The sequence below is a fragment of the Myotis daubentonii genome, chromosome 3 (assembly GCF_963259705.1).
Source record: "Myotis daubentonii chromosome 3, mMyoDau2.1, whole genome shotgun sequence".
Classification (NCBI taxonomy): Eukaryota; Metazoa; Chordata; class Mammalia; order Chiroptera; family Vespertilionidae; genus Myotis; species Myotis daubentonii.
This window is the reverse complement of record NC_081842.1, coordinates 3,636,840-3,660,565: the sequence shown is the minus strand read 5'-3', so window position 1 is coordinate 3,660,565 and position 23,726 is coordinate 3,636,840. Positions and strand designations below refer to the sequence as shown.

The 23,726-nt window shown below is 60.1% G+C and overlaps 1 protein-coding gene and 1 long non-coding RNA gene across 2 annotated transcripts in view; one reads left to right on the top strand and one right to left on the bottom strand.

The window, feature by feature from the left end:
• CHAF1B (chromatin assembly factor 1 subunit B) overlaps nucleotides 1–23,726 on the bottom strand; it is a 158,424-nt gene that overhangs the window by 7,785 nt on the left and 126,913 nt on the right. The gene's annotated exons all lie outside the window — the stretch shown is intronic.
• On the top strand, nucleotides 776–16,522 carry LOC132229866 (uncharacterized). Its single transcript, XR_009451739.1, has 2 exons — nucleotides 776–923; nucleotides 15,773–16,522. It is a non-coding gene; the product is annotated as an uncharacterized LOC132229866 (long non-coding RNA).

Here is a 23,726-nt window from a genome sequence, read left to right as displayed (position 1 = left end):
AGCCACCCCCCCATGAGAAAGAGTGGGGGGCCCACGTGTGAATGAGCCTGGTCTAGACGGACCCACAGGGAAACCAAGTGGATCCACCTGCCCCTTCCCTGGCGGCTTCACTGACGGGCGGACCACACAGACCTCAGCGGGAGCAGGTGGGGGAGCAGGTGGGGGCACCTGGGCGGCCCTGCAGCCGGGCACACAGGAGTGAGAAAGAGAAAGATGCTGATCTGCACTCGCAGGTCCCACCCGCTGCCAGTTCGCAAGGGAGGCGAGAGGAAACACATCCGAGAAGTCCTGTTTATGGCAGGAAGGTTCAGAGACGTGGCCGCTCGGATTACCGTTGGGATATCAGCTTCCTCATCATCGCCCCCCAGTTTCCTGTTTTCCTTATCTCAGAATGACTCTCTCCGCGTTTGCACGGCCCATCTGGCTTTGGCTCCGAGGTGATTAGATATGGGGCTGGTTGATAATGGATCAGAAGGCAGCCATTGTTTGCTTTGTAAAATTTCAAGAAAAGAAATGAAAGAAGCGGCCACACCGGAGCGCGATAGCGTGTGTGTACAGCCCTGGCCCCTTTTCATTGCCGGAAAAGACAGCTTGTTTAGGAATGTGGTGAGGGTCTCGCTCCCTTTTTGATCCGTGTTTTTCTCGAGGGCTGTGCGGAGTTCCAAATCCCTGCAGATGTGGGGCTTAAGGGGGTCCGTGTCCATTTGCTCTTAGCCTTTCTCCCCTCGGGGTTGTTCTCTTTCCTCCTCCATGGATATGTTTCCCTAGAAGCCACTCCACGCACCACGTTTTCCTGTGGCTGCACACGGGGACATTGTTCACGTGAGCCTGAGAAACGGACAGCCCCGGGCCCCGAGACTCCACACGGGCCCACTGTGCACCGACACTCGGCACCCGGACACCCCCCTGCAGCTCATATTCTGGTAGATATGTATTTTCTTGATCATTCCAAACTTCATGCGAAGCCACATCCGTTAGGTGCTCAGAACAGCTCCATGTGCGATGGGCGGCCTTGCAGGCAAGCAGAGGAAGGCTGCCCGGGCCGGCTCCGTGGCACGGACATCACCAGTGGGTCTCACACACCTGGTGGCCGAGACGCTGGCCTGCGTGTTGGGACCAGGACTGAGAGCTTAGGCTCCCGGGCTCTGTGGGTCTCGGGGCTAGAGGACGTCGTTGGCATATTTCAACATAACCAGCCTTCAGGATCCTCTGATGTTAGAGTGACATCAGTGCGTGTGGTCATGGGCTGAGGATGTGGGCTCAGGATCTGAGAGCCCTGGATCCCCACTTCCTATGGTGTAACCCAACCAGTGTTGGTAGGACTTGGTAGGCAGCTAGTTGGGGTTGAGTTATATTCCCCATAAAGAGATGCTCAGCCCAGCTGGCATGGCTCAATGGTTGGGCATCAGCCTATGAACCAGGAGGTCATGGTTCTATTCCCAGTCAGCACACATGCCCGGGTTGCAGGCTCGATCCACAGTAGGGGCGTGCAGGAGGCAGATGATCAATGATTCTCTCTCATCATTGGTGTTTCTATCTCTCCCTCTCTTTCTCTCTAAAATCAATAAAAATACAAAAAAAAAAAAAAAAAAGCAAAGAGAGAGAGAGGCTCAAACCCTAGGTACCTGTGCATGTGACCTTATTTGGAAATGGGGTCTTTGCAGATACGATTAAGGTGTAAGTTATACGAAAAGGCGACTAGACGCAGACACACACAGAGGAGAGCCAGGTGACAGCGCAGGCACACGGGTGAGGGGGCAGGAGGATGGCCCTGGGAGGACGGAGGCAGAGACCGGATCCCGTGATTTCAAGCCAAGACACTCCCAGGTCACAAGCAACCAGGAATTAGGAGAGAGCATGCGGTGTTCTTGCTCTGAGCCCCAAGAAGGAGCCAATCCGCCAACATCTCCATGTGGACCTCTGGCCTCCGGAGTGGAATGAGACCCAGGAAGGAAATCTTCCAGGATAAAAATCTATAATAATAAAAGTGTAGTATGCTAATTAGACTGGACAGGAGAACGACCTTCCAGACATCATTCCGGTTTTCCTTCTGGACAAAGCCACTGTGGCGGGGCCTGAGGCAGAGGCAGTTAGGGATATCAGGCAGGCAGGCGAGTGGTTAGGGACGATCAGGCAGGCAGGCAAGCAGTTATGAGTCAGTGGTCCTGGATTGCAAGAGGGATGTCCGACTGCCAGTTTAGGCCCAATACCCAGGATCAGGCCTAAACTGGCAGTCGGACATCCCCCGAGGGGTCCTGGATTGTGAGAGGTTGCAGGCCAGGCTGAAGGACTGCCACCAGCACCCCCCCCCCCCCCGCATGAATTTCGTGCACCGGGCCTCTAGTATGGAAAATAAGAAAGAAAATGTAGGTGATGTGGAGGATTGCTTCAGTATGTCCAGCATTTTATCAGATGGCAGGTCCAAAAATACCACAGGGGGAAGCTGAAAGGAGGAAATATTCAGAAACCAATTTCTGTCGCTTTAAGCCGTCCAGTGTGCGGCACTTCACTATGGAGGCCCCAGAAATGGATATAGTAGCAACACAGGATTCTACCACTTCCACCTTCTAGGGGACACTGAGAGCCACGTGTATTTAACCCAGAATGATTCAACCAAACCTATTTTTTTAATTAGTGGGAAAAATATTAATAGTGGTCAAAAGGATCCCATGAATTGGTCAATAAAGGGGTTGGGTGAGAAACAAGTATTTGTTTTGTTTGTTTGTTTATTTTTTTAATTTAAATTCTTTATCGTTTAAAGCAGTGGTCGCCAACCTTTCGGACCTCGCAGACCACCAGTGGTCTGTGGACCACCAGTTGGCGACCACTGGTTTAAAGTATTACATGTGTCTCCTTTTCCCCCCAATGACCTCTCCCCGCCTGCTCCCACCCCCTAGCACATGCCCTCACCCCCTACTGTCTGTGTCCATTGGTTATGCTCATATGTACGCATATAAGTCCTTTTGTTGATCTCTTACCACACCACCCCCCCACCCCCTGCCCTGTATTTGTTTACACAGAGCAAGGCACGGCACACAGCTCTAACCCTCAAGTCCAGGCCTGGGGTTGACTAGTTTGCTGGAGAGTTGGTCGACCTGGACAAGTCATGCAGGTAAATGTTGAATCCCTTAGCTGCATAGTTTAAGACTTCCTAGTTGTACCACCACAATGGAAACCAATAGGTTTTCGACACTGTACTCCATCCCCATGCAGCCCCCTCTGAGCGGAAAACATGTCATGCTAATCACAGGATATGCTGGCTGTTGGAAATCTCCATTCCCTGCTCTGTCTATGGGAGATCCATTCTATCTGAACGCTATAAAGAAGTGAGAATAGCATTTCTGATTCAGGCTTGCATCGAGGACTAGGGACTGTTGTTGAATTCATGCCAGTGGCTTAGGTCTCAGCACCCCAGGTTGCTTTGATGGCTGTGGTGACCCCTAGCAGCCGGACAGGGCCCCAGGGGCTCCTCAGCCTGGCCGCTAGGTTGTCGCACATCCGGAGAGGTCATCTGTGTGGACACCAGCAGACGGGACAGGATGCTTTCGGCTGCTGGGCTGCACCGATTTCAGGCTTCTGGCACCCTGTTCACAAGAGGGTGGCATGCACTTTGGACCAATAACAAGTACCTACTGAGCACCTGGGAAATGCGATCGCCGGCACCAAGGAGGAGTGGTAGCACAGTGCCCGAAATTAGATGCTTCTGCAACAGAAATGGTGGTCTCACGGTTCTGGAGGCTCGAGTCTGACAGCAGCATTGGTTTCTCTGAGAGTCTCTCCTTGGCTTGTCCACGGCCGTCTTCTCTCCACGCCTTGGCATCGTCTTCCCTCTGCACGTGTGTCCACATGGCCCTATTGTGAGGACAGCAGTCCTACTGGCCCAGGGGCCCGTCCTCCTCAAGGGTGACTGTGACTAGTGGCACCTGCAATGACCCTATTCCCCAACACATCCCATTCGCGGTCCTGGGGCTTAGGGACACACTTCGACCCCTAGCAGGGCCTGGGGGCCTTTGACAGGGGAGGTCACAGGGGAGGTGATGAGACCACCACTCATTGCCACACGGAGCTTGGCACCTTAGCGTCATCTTTTTCTTCTTTTTTAAAAAAAAATATTTTTATTGATTTTTACAGAGAGAGGAGAGGAGAGAGAGAAACCTCAATGTGAGAGCAGAACATTGACCAGCTGCCTCCTGCACACACACCCTGGGGATCCAGCCCACAGCCTGGGTATGTATCCTGACCGGGAATCCAACCAGCAACCTTTCGGTGCCCAAGAGGGCGCCCAACCAACTGAGCCACACTGGCCAGGGCCATCGTTTTCTTAAAGGGGTTCATGTTTAACATGAAGGAGGATAAAATCTCTCCCAGGAGCTGGGATCTCCTACCTTGATTGCATGTTTTTGGAGGGACGCTGGCACCTCGAGGCCAGTCCCGGGCCCAGGCCTGCGATGGCGGCCAGGAGAGGATGGGCGGGTGGTCCTCCATGGCACCCACCCCGGGTGACTCCCATAACCGATCCGCAGACCGAGGAGTCAGAGGCCGGTGCTGCCCAGTGGCAGGTAGGAGCCTGCTTCGGACCCGCCAGCATTCCAGAGGCGAGGAGCTCGGAGGCAGGCTGACGCTGGGCCAGTGCTTAAAAGGGCTGGATTAGGGAAGCCCGCGGGGAGGGCGTGGGAAGGGCGGCGATGAGGAGGAGAGCTGGGTGAGTTTGGGGCGGTGAGCGGCCCAGGTTGGCAGGCACGGAGGGTGCCTGCAGGGGCACGTGGCCCCGGAGCCCATTAGCGAGGGCTGCGGCTGGCCCGCTCAGGAAGCCAGTGCCAATCTGGAGTCAGTCCAGTGCCATCAGGAGGTTTCGATGTGAGGCGGGCGTGTGAGCGTGAGGTTTTCAGACGATTAATCCACGTCAGAGCAGCACAGGCAGACCAGGGCGATGAGAGATGGGCCAGGGCAGCCAGGAGCAGGAGGCAGTGAGGCGGGCCTGGGCGTTGCCAAGTCAGGGAGCAGTCAAGGGTGACTGCCAGGTGGGTGCCCCACCCGGAGAGGCATCACAATGATGGGAGGGGCCCTGGGGGCGGCGGGCACCGCCCTGGCAGGAGGCCCCGGGGAGCACCTGGAGCAGCGAGGGAGGCAGGTCTGGAGGAGAGGAGGTAAGGGGACAGGATGGAGTGCAGTGTGTGGGTTGTCCTGTGGCAGGAGCTCCAAGGGGCAGGGGGCAGGGACAGAGCCTGGAAGACCCCACATGGAGTTGGTGGGACAAGGAAGGGAGGAGGAGAGAGAAGTTGGCAGATCATAGCTCCCAGGGCAGCCACCACGTCGGTCACTGTGGCCACAGCCCTGGCCTTGCCGGGTGCTGGCACACAGTAGGAGCTTAGTAAGTACCTGCTGGGCGAGTGAAGGAGACGGGGACAGAGCCTCAGCGGCCCAGTGTGCAGTGTTTCAGGAAGGGACAGGGGCCAACCTGGGGCGGACTGTGTGGGCCACGGATCAGGTTCCTGGGGCTGCTGCACAAATTGCCACAGACGAGGTGGCCTAAACCCACAGAGATGTGTTCTCTCCCAGCCTGGAGGCCGGAGTCCAGAATGAAGGTGTGGCAGGGCTCCGTCCTTCCACAGGCTCGAGGGAGGGTCCTGCCTCTCCCAGCTGCCAGGGTTCCGGTGTCCCGGGCTGTGGCTGCATCCCTTCATGCTTCTTCCCAGTGGCTGACTGCAGCTCCCCGTGGCTGACCACAGCTTCTTGTGGCTGACCACAGCTTCCCCGTGGCTGACCGAGCTTGCTTCCCCGTGGCAGACCGCTGCTCCCCCGTGGCTGACCGCAGCTCCTCCGTGGCTGACCGCAGCTCCCCGTGGCTGACCGTGCTTCCCTGTGGCTGACCGCAGCTCCTCCGTGGCTGACCGCAGCTCCCCGTGGCTGACCGCAGCTCCCCTGTGGCTGACCGCACCTCCCCGTGGCTGACCGCAGCTCCCCTGTGGCTGACCGCACCTCCCCTGTGGCTGACCGCGCTTCCCTGTGGCTGACCGCAGCTCCCCTGTGGCTGACCACAGCTTCTTGTGGCTGACCACAGCTTCCCCGTGGCTGACCGAGCTTGCTTCCCCGTGGCAGACCGCTGCTCCATCGTGGCTGACCGCAGCTCCTCTGTGGCTGACCGCAGCTCCCCCGTGGCTGACCGCGCTTCACCGTGGCTGACCGCACCTCCCCTGTGGCTGACCACAGCTTCCCCGTGGCTGACCGAGCTTGCTTCCCCGTGGCAGACCGCTGCTCCACCGTGGCTGACCGCAGCTCCCCCGTGGCTGACCGCGCTTCACCGTGGCTGACCGCACCTCCCCTGTGGCTGACCGCGCTTCCCTGTGGCTGACCGCAGCTCCTCCGTGGCTGACCGCAGTGCCCCGTGGCTGACCGCAGCTCCCCTGTGGCTGACCGCACCTCCCCGTGGCTGACCGCAGCTCCCCTGTGGCTGACCGCACCTCCCCTGTGGCTGACCGCACCTCCCCTGTGGCTGACCGCACCTCCCCGTGGCTGACCGCAGCTCCCTCGTGGCTGACCGAGCTTCCATGTGGCTGACCGCAGCTCCCGCGTGGCTGACCGCACCTCCCCTGTGGCTGACCGCACCTCCCCGTGGCTGACCGCAGCTCCCTCGTGGCTGACCGAGCTTCCATGTGGCTGACCACACCTCCCCGTGGCTAACCGCAGCTCCCCTGTGGCTGACCGCACCTCCCCTGTGGCTGACCGTGCTTCCCTGTGGCTGACCGCAGCTCCTCCGTGGCTGACCGCAGCTCCCCGTGGCTGACCGCAGCTCCCCTGTGGCTGACCGCACCTCCCCGTGGCTGACCGCAGCTCCCCTGTGGCTGACCGCACCTCCCCTGTGGCTGACCGCGCTTCCCTGTGGCTGACCGCAGCTCCCCTGTGGCTGACCACAGCTTCTTGTGGCTGACCACAGCTTCCCCGTGGCTGACCGAGCTTGCTTCCCCGTGGCAGACCGCTGCTCCATCGTGGCTGACCGCAGCTCCTCTGTGGCTGACCGCAGCTCCCCCGTGGCTGACCGCGCTTCACCGTGGCTGACCGCACCTCCCCTGTGGCTGACCACAGCTTCCCCGTGGCTGACCGAGCTTGCTTCCCCGTGGCAGACCGCTGCTCCACCGTGGCTGACCGCAGCTCCCCCGTGGCTGACCGCGCTTCACCGTGGCTGACCGCACCTCCCCTGTGGCTGACCGCGCTTCCCTGTGGCTGACCGCAGCTCCTCCGTGGCTGACCGCAGTGCCCCGTGGCTGACCGCAGCTCCCCTGTGGCTGACCGCACCTCCCCGTGGCTGACCGCAGCTCCCCTGTGGCTGACCGCACCTCCCCTGTGGCTGACCGCACCTCCCCTGTGGCTGACCGCACCTCCCCGTGGCTGACCGCAGCTCCCTCGTGGCTGACCGAGCTTCCATGTGGCTGACCGCAGCTCCCGCGTGGCTGACCGCAGCTCCCCCGTGGCTGACCGCGCTTCACCGTGGCTGACCGCACCTCCCAGAGGCTGACCGCAGCTCCCCTGTGGCTGACCGCACCTCCCCTGTGGCTGACCGCGCTTCCCTGTGGCTGACCGCGCTTCCCTGTGGCTGACCGCAGCTCCCCTGTGGCTGACCGCACCTCCTCGTGGCTGACCGCAGCTCCCTCGTGGCTGACCGAGCTTCCCCGTGGCTGACCGCAGCTCCCCCGTGGCTGACCGCGCTTCACCGTGGCTGACCGCACCTCCCCTGTGGCTGACCACAGCTTCCCCGTGGCTGACCGAGCTTGCTTCCCCGTGGCTGACCGCAGCTCCTCCGTGGCTGACCACACCTCCCCGTGGCTGACCGCAGCTCCCCTGTGGCTGACCGCACCTCCCCTGTGGCTGACCACACCTTCTTGTGGCTGACCACAGCTTCCCCGTGGCTGACCGAGCTTGCTTCCCCGTGGCAGACCGCTGCTCCCCCGTGGCTGATCGTAGCTCCTCTGTGGCTGACCGCAGCTCCCCATGGCTGACCTCAGCTCCCCTGTGGCTGACCACACCTCCCCTGTGGCTGACCGCGCTTCCCTGTGGCTGACCGCAGCTCCTCCGTGGCTGACCGCAGCTCCCCGTGGCTGACCGCAGCTCCCCTGTGGCTGACCGCAGCTCCCCTGTGGCTGACCGCAGTCCCCCGTGGCTGACCGTGATTCCCCGTGGCTGACAGCAGCTCGCCGAGGCTGACCGCAGCTCCTCCGTGGCTGACCGCAGCTACCCGTGGCTGACAGCACCTTGCCTGTCGCTGACCGCATCTCCCCTGTGGCTGACAGCAGCTCCCCGTGGCTGACAGCAGCTCCCCCGTGGCTGACCGCACTTCCCCGTGGCTGACCGCAGCTCCCCGTGGCTGACTGCGCTTCCCTGTGGCTGACCGCGCTTCCCTGTGGCTGAATGCAGCTCCCCCATGGCTGACCGCAGCTCCCCGTGGTTGACCGCAGCTCCTCTGTGGCTGACCGCACCTCCCAGTGGCTGACCGCAGCTCCCCTGAGGCTGACCGCAGCTCCCCGTGGCTGACTGCGCTTCCCTGTGGTTGACCGCAGCTCCCCTGTGGCTGACCGCAGCTCCCCGTGGCTGACCGCAGCTCCCCATGGCTGACCGCATCTCCCCGTGGCTGACCGCGCTTCCCTGTGGCTGACCGCAACTCCTCCGTGGCTGACCGCACCTCCCCGTGGCTGACCGCAGCTCCCCCGTGGCTGACCGCACCTCCCTGAGGCTGACCGCAGCTCCCCCGTGGCTGACCGCAGCTCCCCCGTGGCTGACCGCAGCTCCCCCGAGGCTGACCGCAGCTCCCCCGTGGCTGACCGCAGCTCCCCCGTGGCTGACCGCAGCTCCCCGTGGCTGACCGCAGCACCCCCCTGGCTGACCGCAGCTCGCCATGGCTGACCGCAACTCACCGTGGCTGACCGCGTTTCCCCGTGGCTGACCGCAGCTTGCCGAGGTGGACCGCAGCTACCCGTGGCTGACAGCACCTTGACCGTCGCTGACCACAGCTCCCCTGTGGCTGACTGCAGCTCCCCCGTGCCTAACCGCAGCTCCCCTGTGGCTGACCGCAGCTCCCCGTGGATGACCGCAGCTCCTCCGTGGCTGACCGCAACTCCCAGTGGCAGACTGCAGCTCCTTCGTGGCTGACCGCACCTCCCCATGGCTGACCGCAGCTCCCTCGTGGCTGACCGAGCTTCCCGTGGCTGACGGCAGCTTCCCGGTGGCTGACCGCAGCTCCCCGTGGCTGACCGCAGCTCCCCATGGCTGACCGCATCTCCCCGTGGCTGACCGCGCTTCCCTGTGGCTGACCGCAGCTCCTCCGTGGCTGACCGCACCTCCCCGTGGCTGACCGCAGCTCCCCCGTGGCTGACCGCACCTCCCTGAGGCTGACCGCCGCTCCCCCGTGGCTGACCGCAGCTCCCCGTGGCTGACCGCAGCTCCCCTGTGGCTGACCGCACCTCCCCGTGGCTGACCGCAGCTCCCCTGTGGCTGACCGCACCTCCCCTGTGGCTGACCGCGCTTCCCTGTGGCTGACCCCAGCTCCCCTGTGGCTGACCGCACATCCCCGTGGCTGACCGCAGCTCCCTCGTGGCTGACCGAGCTTCCCCGTGGCTGACCGCACCTCCCCCGTGGCTGACCGCAGCTCCCCCGTGGCTGACCGCGCTTCACCGTGGCTGACCGCAGCTCCCCTGTGGCTGACAGCAGCTCCCCGTGGCTGACCGCAGCTCCCCGTGGCTGACCGCAGCTCCCCTGTGGCTGACCGCAGTCCCCCGTGGCTGACCGTGATTCCCCGTGGCTGACAGCAGCTCGCCGAGGCTGACCGCAGCTCCTCCGTGGCTGACCGCAGCTACCCGTGGCTGACAGCACCTTGCCTGTCGCTGACCGCATCTCCCCTGTGGCTGACAGCAGCTCCCCGTGGCTGACCGCAGCTCCCCCGTGGCTGACCGCAGCACACCCATGGCTGACCGCGCTTCCCTGTGGCTGACCGCGCTTCCCTGTGGCTGAATGCAGCTCCCCCATGGCTGACCGCAGCTCCCCGTGGTTGACCGCAGCTCCTCTGTGGCTGACCGCACCGCCCAGTGGCTGACCGCAGCTCCCCTGAGGCTGACCGCAGCTCCCCGTGGCTGACTGCGCTTCCCTGTGGCTGACCGCAGCTCCCCTGTGGCTGACCGCAGCTCCCCGTGGATGACCGCAGCTCCCCGTGGCTGACCGCAGCTCCCCTGTGGCTGACAGCAGCTCCCCGTGGCTGACCGCAGCACACCCGTGGCTGACCGCGCTTCCCTGTGGCTGAATGCAGCTCCCCCATGGCTGACCGCAGCTCCCCGTGGTTGACCGCAGCTCCTCTGTGGCTGACCGCACCTCCCAGTGGCTGACCGCAGCTCCCCTGAGGCTGACCGCAGCTCCCCGTGGCTGACTGCGCTTCCCTGTGGCTGACCGCAGCTCCCCTGTGGCTGACCGCAGCTCCCCGTGGATGACCGCAGCTCCCCGTGGCTGACCGCAGCTCCCCGTGGCTGACCGCAGCTCCCCGTGGATGACCGCAGCTCCCCGTGGCTGACCGCAGCTCCCCATGGCTGACCGCATCTCCCCGTGGCTGACCGCGCTTCCCTGTGGCTGACCGCAGCTCCTCCGTGGCTGACCGCACCTCCCCGTGGCTGACCGCAGCTCCCCCGTGGCTGACCGCACCTCCCTGAGGCTGACCGCAGCTCCCCCGAGGCTGACCGCAGCTCCCCCGTGGCTGACCGCAGCTCCCCCGAGGCTGACCGCAGCTCCCCTGAGGCAGACCGCAGCTCCCCATAGCTGACCACGCCTCTCTGCGGCTGACCGCAGCTCCCCCGTGGCTGACCGCGCTTCCCTGTGGCTGACCGCAGCTCCCCTGTGGCTGACCTCAGCTCCCCCGTGGCTGACCACAGCTCCCCGTGGCTGACCGCAGCACGCCCCTGGCTGACCGCAGCTCGCCGAGGTGGACCGCAGCTTCCCGTGGCTGACTGCAGCTCCCCTCTGGCTGATTGCAGCTCCCCGTGGCTGACCGCAGCTCCCCGTGGCTGACCGCAGCACCCCCTGGCTGACCGCAGCTCGCCATGGCTGACCGCAACTCGCCGTGGCTGACCGCGTTTCCCCGTGGCTGACCGCAGCTTGCCGAGGTGGACCGCAGCTACCCGTGGCTGACAGCACCTTGACCGTCGCTGACCACAGCTCCCCTGTGGCTGACTGCAGCTCCCCCGTGGCTGACCGCAGCTCCCCTGTGGCTGACCGCAGCTCCCCGTGGATGATCGCAGCTCCCCCGTGGCTGACCCCGCTTCCCTGTGGCTGACCGCAGCTCCCCTGTGGCTGACCGCAGCTCCCCGTGGCTGACTGCAGCTTCCCCGTGGCTGACCGCAGCTCCCCGTGGCTGACCGAGCTTCCCCGTGGTTGACCGCAGCTCCCCCGTTGCTGACCGCAGCTCCCCGTGGTTGACCGAGCTTCCCTGTGGCTGACCGAGCTTCCCGTGGCTGACCACAGCTCCCCGTGGGTGAACGCAGCTCCCCGTGGTTTACCGAGCTTCCCTGTGGCTGACCGAGCTTCCCGTGGCTGACCACAGCTCCCCGTTGCTGACCGCAGCTCCCCGTGGTTGACCGAGCTTCCCTGTGGCTGACCGAGCTTCCCGTGGCTGACCACAGCTCCCCGTGGCTGACCGCAGCTCCCCGTGGTTGACCGAGCTTCCCTGTGGCTGACCGAGCTTCCCGTGGCTGACCACAGCTCCCCATTGCTGACCGCAGCTCCCCGTGGCTGACCACAGCTCCCCATGGCTGACCGCAGCTCCCCCGTGGCTGACCGCAGCTCCCCCGTGGCTGACCGCAGCTTCCCCGAGAGGAGACGGCAGGGCCTCCTGTGAGAATAGCACTGATCACCCCCCTCCTCTGTCCCTGCCGCTCCCACCACCACGACCTTCCTACCGCTTCCTCTAAACCACAGCCGTCACTCGGCGTGAGCCCCATGCTCAGCATCCCGGGATGGAAGGCAAGAGACAGACTCCCCCACCCCCAACTTCCACCAGCTCCAGGTTCTTGGCTTCCACTCGAAATATAAGTAAACAGACTTAAAAGATGTTTATCACAGAGGCAGCTGGCCCAAACTGTTTCAGTCATTTCAGAAACACGGGTGCCCGCACAGCTGCTCAGGGTGTGGATAACTACAGAACGGGTTGGTAGAGGCGGCGCACTGCAGCCTACCCCCTCGGAGGACCTCGTGTCCCTGGGTGCCTGGAATTGCTCCAGGAGTGGGTGGGAACCTGGGGTCACCCCACTTGTCCAGCCTGTCCTGTCCCCGGGACAGTGTTAGCAGTGAATCAGGCGCCCCCTGGTGGGCATGATTAATACTCCCCTTAGGGAGGTGTGCCAGCAAGTCCAGGAATGGCTGGTTCCGCGCGAGGCGGTAGACTCAGAAGAGGAGACATTGAGGCAATCCAAGACGCGTCTCTGATTTCAACAGTAGGAACGCAAGGCCGAGAAGAAACGTGGATCCCGCGGCCCCGGAGCTGCTCAGAGCAGAGCAGGGCTGGAGCCCTGGGCTAGCAGAAGCGCAGGGATGACTTGACGTCACACACAACTCGGTCCTTGCCGCCTCTCATGTCTTTAGCTGGAACCGTCTTGCATCGGGTGGGCATGGATTTCAGGCTCCTCCCAGCGCCGGGTGCGGTTGGCAGTGTGTTAGTGATTAAGTGGTGTCATGGGAAACAGGGGAAGCCACAGTATTGATCCCCCTCTTCAAGAAGCTTAATTATCTCCCCAAACTGTTTTCCTTTTAATCGGGGACAACAGAGAGTTTCTAACTAGGGATTTTTAAAAACTGAATAATTCTGGGGAGGGGTGGGGTGCAGTCTCACAGAAAAGGTTTCTTGTAGAGGGCACCTCAGCCTGTCCCATCCTCCCCCCCCCCCCCCCCGCTGGGTGGGGACATTGCCTTTTCAAAAGGCCCCTGCTACCCTCTAGGCACCAAATCAGAGGGCCCTGCATTGAGCTGAATGGGACTCCTCTCCGCAGTTCTCTCAGAGACGGTTACCAGCAGGTTCGCACACCGGCGGGGTGGGGATGACGCAGACCTGACGGTGCAGGTGACCCCTGCAGACGCACGGCACCAACGTGTTTAGGACCCTAACCGGTTTGGCTCAGTGGATAGAGCGTCGGCCTGTGGACTCAAGGGTCCCAGATTCGATTCGGTCAAGGGCATGTACCTGGGTTGCGGGCACATCCCCCGTAGAGGGTGTGCAGGAGGCAGCTGATCGATGTTTCTCTCTCATTGATGTTTCTGACTCTCTATCCCTCTCCCTTCCTCTCTGTAAAACATCAATAAAATATATTTTTGAAAAAACAAAAAACGTGTTTATGGAGTTAGCAGTCGTTGGCATGATTCCTTGGGCACCATCTCTTTCCAGAAAAGCTGCCACAAGCAAACCAGATGCCGCGTGGCCATGCTCATGCAACAGCACAGCCCAGACGGTGCCGACGAGGCGGAGCGGATACCGTCAGCGGACCTGGTCACTCCTGAGAGCCACCTTGACTGTGGCCCCACCCTTGCTAGCAGCCACGCAGTTGCCTGATACCTGTTATTGGGGGCGGGAGCCGGCAGTCTCTCAGGGGGCCGCCCCATCGAGGCAGTATCTTCTTTGAAAGAGAAACCCTTCCCTCGGACCTTCTGTTGCTCGCACTCAGCGGCGGTTTCAGCCCGAATGCAGACGCCATCGCGATCCGGCTGCTGCTTGTCAGAACCTCAGTGACACCTGAGGGCGTCGCCATAAACACAAGCCCCTCGGCCCAGCTCTGCCAGGGCCACGCAGGGAGTCCGGAGGCGCCTCACCCCGGAGTGAGTGTCATAGAGACAGAACGTAGACTCACTGAGGACTGGAGCCCATCGCGGCCAGCAGCTGAGACGGTGGGGAGCCCATTGTCAGCCAGCCTCGCAGACAAGACGGTGGGGGTTGGGGGGAGCGTGTCCGAGCTGCACAAAGCACCCAGGGCGCAGCCGCAGAGCCTGCGGGCTCCCCGGCTCCATCGAGCCAGCCGGGCAGGGCGGGTGCGGGTGCGTGCAGGTGGTCCTCTCCCCGCACTGGGCCTTGGGGGTGCCTCCTTTAGGGACGTGGGAACCCAGCAGTTAGCCGGTTCCTGGCACCAAGAGGCTGGCACCTTTACTGCCTCTGAGCCCCAGTGGAAGTTGTCGTTTTTATGAAACTCGCCCCCCCACCCCCCCACCCCCGCGCCCACCGTGCCTGGAGGTGTGTGTGCTGGAGACCAGGCTCGACTCTGAGGGTGATGCGGCCCACACGCAGGGCTGCTGGCTCCGCTGACCTACAGAACGCTCAGGAGCGAGTGTTTCCTTCCTGCCCGGGAAAGACAGGCACTCAGCACTCACCTTCACCATCACCGCACGTGGAGGCGCCCCGCGGAGGGAGCAGATGGCACCTGGCAAAGCGGACACTGTGCCAACGCGATCACTTCCAGTGGTCCGCAAACTGCGGCTTGGCAAACTGCGGCTCTTTGGCCCCTCAAGTTCGGCTCTTCCACAAAATACCGACTTCTGCGCATGGGCCACAAAATTTCAATCTCACTGTACCTGTGCTCCAGCACGTGGTATTTTGTGGAAGAGCCACACTCAAGGGGCCAAAGAGCCGCATGTGGCTCGCGAGCTGCAGTTTGCCGACCACGGACCCAGGTGCATTCACACCTGGTGACTGCCAGCGAGTCCAGGTGGCTCCTGACGCCGTGGTCACTTCTCCTCTGGTGGTGAAAGCAAGCAGGTGGCACGTGGAGCCTAATTTCAGCAAGACAGTCCCCCTGAGGGTCCGAGGGTGGCCCCTGCTGGCCTGGGGAGGGTGGGGAGAGCCCTGGCCTGGCTGTGGGCTCCATGGGGACACCCAGACCTTCATTCCCAGGAGTGGGGCCTCTGGGATGAAGCCATGGGCCCCAGAGGCTGAGGGTGTGTGTTCACTCAGTCACCAAACAATGTCTCACTGTTCCCCAGCAGGACCTGGAGGTGGACAGACCCCAGCCACGGCCGGGGGCTCCCAGCTCACTCAGGTGTGAATGTGGGGGCACCAGGCCTCTGTGCGTGCAGCCCATCCCTTCCCTACGGTTTCCGTCTTTGTTCCATTACGGGCCCTCAGATATTTCAGGACCCCAGCTTCCTCCCCATCTTCCCCGGCATCAATATTTCTGGGGCCTTCCGCCGCTGGAGACGGACACTGTGCAGGGAAGGGATGGGCTGCACGCACAGCACAGTGTTGCGCCCCCATCTGTCCCGAGGGAGCAGTCTGTCCCTGGGCCTGTGTGGCCACCTGAAGGGACGCATCTGGCTGGACTCAGGCCCAGGGCGAGCCTCCCACCCTGGAGCTGGGGGTCTGTGGGCCGCCTGCCCAGAGCGCCGACAAAGGGTGCCCATCCCCAGCGGTAATCTACCCCAGCATGTCAGAAATTCCTTTAAAAAAATGTTGTGTTTTTTTTAATTTCAAAGAGGAAGGGAGAGGGAGAGAGAGAAACATCAATGGTGAGAGAGACTCATCGATCCGTTGCCTCCTGCACGCCCCACAGTGGGGATCGAGCCTGCAGCCTGACCGGGAATCAAACCATGACCTCCTGGTTCATAGGTTGATGCTCAGCCACTGAGCCTCCCGGCTGGGCCAGAAAACTCTTTTAAAGGGTGTATTTCAGTTTTATTTTTGAGCCGTTGGAATAGGATTTTACTTTTTGAAGGGTTTGGGGAAATCCAGAGCCGTATAACATTTATTTTAATTACACATATGTTACAGATCAAAAGAATCATCATCATGGAAAAAAATCCTAACGACCTGAGATGCTCTAATTCTCGTGGCTTTTTCAGACGAGGCCCGCTCCCAGGGGCGATCGCGGCCGTTAAGGCGTCTTGAGAATGACATGATGTGTTACCATTATCACATCAAAGCACAGGCTTTTCATCCTGGTAGAACATGTTTTTATGATTGAGAAACAATATGTAATATTTGTTGTTTTTATCAAAGAAAAAAAGAAAGACGTATTCAAGGGGCAAACACATTTTCCAGATCCCGTGATCCATCCGCCAAAGACTATGAACATGTCTCGTTAGATTTATTACATTTTTTTTTTTTTTTGGCTGCAACGGAAAAAGAAATGAAAGTGGAAAAAATAATCAAAATTAATGACGGCCCTATGAAGCGACGTGAACTTTCTAGAAAGAAAAGCTGCGTCTATTCCTAAGTTGTGAAGAATTTATAGGAAGGTTATATTATTTTAAAACATTCCTTCTAGCGACAGAGAACGCGAAGTTTTATGTTCCTGAGGGTGGATGAGAGTCAACTTGATTCGCTGGCCTGGTGCCGCTGTTTCCCAAAGTGTGTTCCTGGGGGCATCAGCCCCACCAGCTGCTCCTCAGCTGGGTCTGTGGGGGTTGTGCGGGTCAAAAAAAGTCAGAGAAAGCTGGAGCCCATGTCCCTGCCTGGCAGCCCTAAAACCCAATGGCATTCAAGGCTCTGAGAGGTCTTGTATTAAAGGCTTTGTTCATGTCTCTTGCAACACGTTCTTGGAAACGTGGCGGGTAGGATGAAGACCGCGGGGTTGGCAGCCAGGAGACGGGGCGCGAGTCTGGTTTTTAACTGGAGGTGGGACTTGGGCAAGCCACTTCCCCCCACCGTGCCTCAGTTTCTCAGGTGCATCACAGAGTTAGGGATGTGCCGTCGGTACAGTTAGCGTTGGTGTAGCAATTCTTCACGCCCTTCCCCGTTAACGGGTTGTATTTCCCTGCCCCGCGGGCCTGGGCCTATCCGTGGAGTGGGCTTTAGCCACGGAGCATGCGTGCATCACAACACTGGAGACAACCCGCGTGCGCACGAGAGGGAAGCTGTTGCCTCGTCCGCTCGCCGATGGAACACGGCACAGCCCTGGGAAGGACACTGCTCGGAAGGTGTTGCCATGGAGACACATCTGGGAGACCGTGCTTACTGAAAAGAGCAGCTGCCCGTGGCTCCCGTCGCATGGATTCTCTTTATTCTAATGATGCAAAACCATCGATCGTGGTTCTCGCGGAGGGGGGAGGATTTCAGAGGCTCTTTTTACACTTTTGGGCATTTTATAACGAACACGTACTATTTTCCTTTATTTTTTCTATCCTCGCCTGAGGATATGTTTATTCGTTTTAGAGAGAGAGGAAGGGAGAGAGGGGAAACATCGATGTGAGAAGGAAACACCCATCGGTGCCTCCCGGCTGGAGATGGAACCCGAAACCTAGGTGTGCGCCCTGATCGGGAACCGACCCAGCCGCCCTTTGGTGTGTGGGGCGGTGCTCCAACCAACTGAGCCACCGGCCAGGGCTCACACGTGCATCCTCAGAAATAAGAATAAAACAATGAGATATTTCCACTCTGAATACCAGTAACTGAAGGGACAGAACGGAACTGATAGCTGTGTCTCTAACTCCTCTCCCTGAAAAAGCCACAGAATGTATCAGTTACTCAGCCTACCCTTATCTCAGCCAATGGGAAAGCGGGGGAAACTAGCAAAGGCCAAGAGTATTCTAGCCACCCCCCCTGTCTTTGTGTAACCAGACCCTAGCTGCACCCTGCCCTTGCGTCACTAGCCCCCGGCCCTCACTCAACCAACCGGAATCGGCCAAATCAGTGGTCAGAGTGTGCACCCACCCCCTACCCCAAGCCCTATAAATTCTTTGTTCCCTTGGGACTCGGGGCTCTCTCTCGCATCCAGTAATGGAGGCGGAGGGGGACCAAGCCCGGGCTTGAATAAAAGGACTCTTTGCTTTTGCACCAGACTCGGCTCCCTGGTGGTCTGTCTTGGGGGATCTTGAAATCTGGGCATAACATAACTTCTTCCCATGACGACAATCCCTTCTCTGCCTGTCCTACCCTTTACATCTAATCCCGGGCATGTCTTTAGAACATCCTGGCTTCTCAGAGCCTCTGATTCCTTGTCTGGAAAGTGTGGTGACAGTGTCCTCTCCCCGGGGGGGTCTGGTGTGAAAGACACCTCGCAGAGCGGGGCGGGAAGACCGCGGGGGTCTGGGCTCTGGGGGCAACGGAGATCTCGGCTCAGGGAAAGCCAAGGTCTGCGCAGGCCCGGCGTGGGGATGACTGAAACCTCTCCCAGGGGAGCCGCCTGCCACGCAGTACGTGTAAACGACTCGGCAGGACTAGTTCCCCCAACCTCTACTCGGAACCGAAGTCGAAGGCGGTGGGCGAGTGGCTAGGCAGGGATCTGTCTCCATGCCAGAGGGCAAAGCGCGGCTCCTGCCTTCTCCACCACCGGTCCATCCCCGGGGCTGTGTGGGGCGGACACGGCAGAACCTCAGGACGCAGCGATGACCGGCCGGCCGAGTGGATGTGACCTGATGGCCGCGAGCCGCTGCAGAGAACCAGCAAAGCTCTGCCCAAAGATACAGCCAAACGTTTACCTTGACGCTCAGAATGAAGGAGTGACATGTGGACGTTTTTTAAAAAATATTTTTTCTTTGATTTCAGAGGGGAAGACAGAGGGAGAGAGAGAGAGACATCAACGATGAGAGAGAATCATCGATGGGCTGCCTCCTGCACGCCCCACCTTGGGGATAGAGCCCACAACCCGGACATGTGATCTGACCGGGAATCGAACCGTGACCTCCTGGTTCATAGGTCAACACTCAACCACTGAGCCACGCTGGCCGGGAGCCATTTGGATATTTTAACAAATCACAGACACATGGGATTTCCGTGGCCCATAGGATGCGCTGTGCCTCTGTGTTGAAGAAAATAAAATGAAATAACGAGGGAGGGCCCTGGGAGGGGTCAGAGCCCAGGAGCCACCACGGGGCAGGGCACCGTGTCAGAGTTGATCCGAACCTGTGATTGTCCGCGTGGCCTTGCAGAGCATGTCTGCAGTTCCCTCGATGACACCAGGTTTCCTGGTGGGGCCGAGGAAGCAAGAGCGCTGTCGTTAGTGTAACTGATCAGGTCAAAGGAGAGCTCTGGGCAGGTACTTAACTGTGTTCCATCGGCAGAACCGTCTGTTCGTTGTGAAATAAGGCCATCGCCCTGAAGAGCTCACTCCATAACGAGAGGGTGGCAAGCCTTTCCCCATTTACAGAGCATCTTTCTCCAAGGACGTTGGGTCAGCGCGTCGGTTCCCTGTTTCCGCGAGCTGCCTTCAGCCCTTTCGGGAGGAAGGCCGGGCGCCATGAAGAACACATTTTGAAGTTAAATCTGGAAAATATCACAGTAAGCCTGATGGTTAGGGCCTCGGTCGCCATAGGTGTTCAACAGAGAGCCTAGCAATGGGTGTGTGTGTGTGTGTGTGTGTGTGTGTGTAAGAGAGAATGGTTTGCAAATTCAAAAAAAAAAAAGAAAGGAAAAAGCAGGGTTAAGACCTCAACCAATGTGTTTGCTTTTCGTCTTTGGGAAATCCTAACACTCTGGCTTCCACTGAGATCAGATGGCGTCCAGAGAACCCCGAAGGGCATCCCCAATGGAATGCCGGGGTAGACAGCCCTCAGGGCCTCCCTTCTGGGGACCACCCCCCAGAGCTGACAGACCCTCTCTGTGTGTCCCACGGGGGAGTAAGGACGGACTCCACCCGCCCCTGCCAACGGTGACATCCTGTTGAAGGCCACCGGGACTAACCTACTAGAAGATGGGGGACCCGGGCAGAAGGTGGGGGCCCGGGCAGAAGGTGGGGGACCCAGGCAGAAGGTGGGGGACCTGGGCAGAAGGTGGGGACCCAGGCAGAAGGTGGGGAACCCGGGCAGAAGGTGGGGGCCCGGGCAGAAGGTGGGGGGCCCGGGCAGAAGGTGGGGGACCCGGGCAGAAGGTGGGGGACCCGGGCAGAAGGTGGGGACCCAGGCAGAAGGTGGGGAACCCGGGCAGAAGGTGGGGGACCCGGGCAGAAGGCAGTCATCTGTGTTTTTCAGCCAAGACCTAAAGCTGGAACCGCCCGCAGATGAGGGTGAAAGGCCACGCCGGGTGGCGGAAAGGGGACATGTTGTCTGGGTCAATTTACGGGCTCCTGAGGAGACAATGGAAGTGAGCGCACGGGGTTTAGTGCAGATAAAGCCCGACGACTTTTCATCCACTTACCCTCTCCCCGCTGCCTGCCCAGAGCGGCCACCTGTGCCGACCAACAACAGCACCAACAACAAAACCGCATCTGAGAACACACCAGGCTCCTCTCCAGCCGACAAAGGAACGAGAGAGGCAGAGCGAGGTTGACAACAAAGTGGGTCCGGGGACCCATCCACAAGAAACAAACTGCATTTGCACGGCCTCGTCCCACTGTCCTATTCTGAGCTGAAAACACTAATAAGTAAAACAATGTGGGCCTGGGTGGAAAAACCACATTACGCGGTCCTAGAGTTCTCCGCCAGGAAACCGTGGGGAGCTGTCACAATAACCGACGCCCAAGAGGGAGTTGTTAGAAGGGGGACGGGGGAGACTGTCTCGGCCGTCAGGGGTGCGGGGCTGGCAGGCGGCCGATTCTGGGAGGATCGCTTCCTACTGATAACAGGTGGAAGGTGTTTAAAGAGAGAAAGGCTGCGTTTCACCCCAGCAAGCACCGCCTTTGCTAGGTGTCACATGAACACGGGTTCAAACCTCTCGCTTTGACACAGAGAGAGAATCGCCGACCGTCAGTCCTTCCTCCGTGGCGGGTGTATTAGAGGTCAGAGGTCAGAGGTCAGGTGTGCCAAGGCACCCCAGCTATGTTCAGGGGAAACCAGGACTTTAGATTTTACATTATTTTCATTCGGAAAGGAGGGGAGGGGCTCAGTGTGGCATCTGGTTTGCTTTGAAGTCTGCCGTGTTTTTGACAATGGCTATTGGCGTGGTGGTGCCACTGTATTGGGAGCGGACGTGTTCTTGGGGCCGGATCACATGACACCAGTCGTCTTCCCAGGTGAGCCCTGAAGTCGTGGCAGGAACATTCCTGTCGTTTCCCAACGGGCAGCTGACCAGCTGGAAACGGCGGCTCCACGGAGAGGCCGTGCCCGACATGGGAAGGTGCCCAGCGGAGATTCGTGGTGTCATAACTCAACCATCAACCCTCTGCCCTTGTGTTCCTGCTCCGCTAGGAGGCTCAGTATGACCTGCCTGGCCAGTCTTTTGATGCTGACACGGATGATGGTGGTAATGGGACTAACATTAACAAAGGCAATTGTACTAGCCACACCCCAGGTACCGTTGGTGTGTAACAGAGTATCCCACGCCAGGTGGCTCAAAGCGATCATTATTGTACTAGAGGCCTGGTGCACGACATTCATGCACTGGGGGCGGGGGGGTGTCCCTCTCGCAGTCCTGGACCCGTCAGCGGACACCCCCCAAGGGGTCCTTAGCGCTGCTGCGGAGGTGAGAGAGGCTCACACCACTGCTGCTGCGCTCGCCAGTTGTGAGCCCAGCTTCTGGCTGAGCAGGGCTCCTCCTGTGGGAGCACACTGACCACCAAGGGACAGGCAACTCCTGCATTGAGCATCTGCTCCCTGGTGGTCAGTGTGTGTCATAGCAACCAGTCATTCTGCCATTCAGTTGATTTGCATATTAGCCTTTTATATATATAGATTATAGCGCCCGATTCGTGGGGCGTGAATTCAGGCAGGGTGTGGCTGGGTGATGCTTCCGTTGCCTGAGCTGTGGATGACAGAAGTCCATGGTGGCACTCAGCCGACAGATCGGCTGGTCTGGAGGGACCACGATGTCTGGCATCTTGGCAGGGGGAGCTGGAAAGCTGGACTCAGCTGCATGTGGGCCAGAGCGCCCCCACGTGGCCAGTGTCAGGGTGGCCCATCTTATATGTGGCTCAGGGCTCGGAGAGCTGGCTTCCCTGGGGGCCGGGTTCCTGGCCGCTTATGACTCAGCCTGGGAGGCCCCCAGATTCAGGCAGAGGGGACTCAGGCCTATTCTCTCCCCGCCCCCGGTCTCGCTGCCCCTCCCTGTCCCTGCAAAGGGAGGAGTGACAACATGTGCAGCACGTCCAGGGCAGATGCCCCCTGCTTGGTCGGAGAGCGGAGACGGGTTCCCAGCACACAGGCCAGGCTGGTCTGCACTAGGGGTTCAGCACAGATGTGTTCAGTGAATGAACACATGGTGAATGGACAGCCTGGAGACTGTGCTCAGTGGGTGAGATTGGGGTCACGGGACCCAGCCCTTCCCCAGCCCGGGGTGATCCAGGGACCCAGCCCTTCCCCAGCCCGGGGTGACCCAGGGACCCAGCCCTTCCCCAGCCCGGGGTGACCCAGGGACCCAGACCTCACCCAGCCCAGAGTGACCCAGGGACCCAGCCCCCCCACCCAGACCGGGATTCCCAGGGATGCCCCCCTTCATCCTGGCAGAGAGGGTGGGTGTCACCCAGGCGCCGAGCACCTCTTCTCTCTGTTTGAGACGTTGTTGTGCCTGCAGCTGTGGAGGCACCTTGGGCTGTGGGTGACAAGTGTGAGGGTGAAAAGCTGACTCGCCGAGCACACTAACCAGGAGACATCACCGAGCCACCGCTCAGCCCTGGGCCCCAGCCTCCCTTCCTGTCCCCTGGCAGAGGGAGGGGCTGGCCATTCCCGGCCACTGAGAGCAGTCCTGCTGACAGGACGCAGAAACCGGCGGGAGGTAAGGCCAGTGGCATGTCAGCAACGCAGAGGCCCGATCCTTGAGCCCCAGGTTCTGCAAACACCCGGGCGCCGGCGGATCCGGGTCTCCCGCTGGAAACCACTGGGGCGTCTCGCTGTCACAGGTGCGGCCGGGCACCATCTGTTCAAACACCGTCAGGCAGAGAGATCCGTGTTGAAAACTCCATTCAATCACCTACATGTCGCGCCTGCTGCAACAGGCAGAGCCGCCCAAGGACGTCCCCCGAGAGGTGAGAGGCGAGGCCCGCCAGGCATGTGGCGAGGGCGGCGGCCGCGGGCGGAGACACGGTCTGTGTGCCTCTGTCTTGCTGATCTGCACGTTTTTCATGGCCCGGCGAGGCCTGTGTGGTTTGGCCCCGTGGGAGACGCCTGCACCCTTCCCCCGAGCTTGGAGACACAGTGCGACCTCTCATCCGGGGGACCAGGACACCCCGTTTCACCGGGAGGCGCCCACAACGCAGGGCCCTCTGACCGCCCTTCGCCTGCATTTACTGGGGGCGTCCTGGGCCTCTTGGCTCCTCTCCAACTTAGACGTCCCCCCAGCCCTTCACCCCTCGCTCCCCTGGGCCGGGGAGGGCCGCAGGGGATGCCAGTGGCGGCTGCCAGCAGCTGGAGGTCTAGAAGCCTGTGGAGGTCGCTCCCCCACCCCTCCGCCCCCAGCAGGGCGCGTGTCCTCGTGGGCCTTGGGCAATGGTGGGTGAGAAAGAGAGAAAAGGCTCTTTGGTATTTTTTTTTTAAAGTCCCCAGACCTTGTGCTGGAGTGGCTTGTCCCAACTAGAGCTGATTTTTAAATAGTCAAAAATCTTGTGAGCTGATTGTCAAAAAGTCATGATAATAAATTAAGCTACATAAACTTGCAATTAAATACATTGTATTTAAAACAAAGGTAATCAATCCTCAAAACTTACCACATTCTGATTATTTTAGTAGGTTTTGCTGGTTCCTATGCTCTAGGTCAGCGGTTCTCAACCTGTAGGTCGCGACCCCTTTGGGGGTCGAACGACCCTTTCACAGCGGTCGCCTAAGACCATCGGAAAACACATATATAATTACATACTGTTTGTGCTTAATCACTATGCTTTCATTATGTTCAATTTGTCACAATGAAAATACATCCTGCA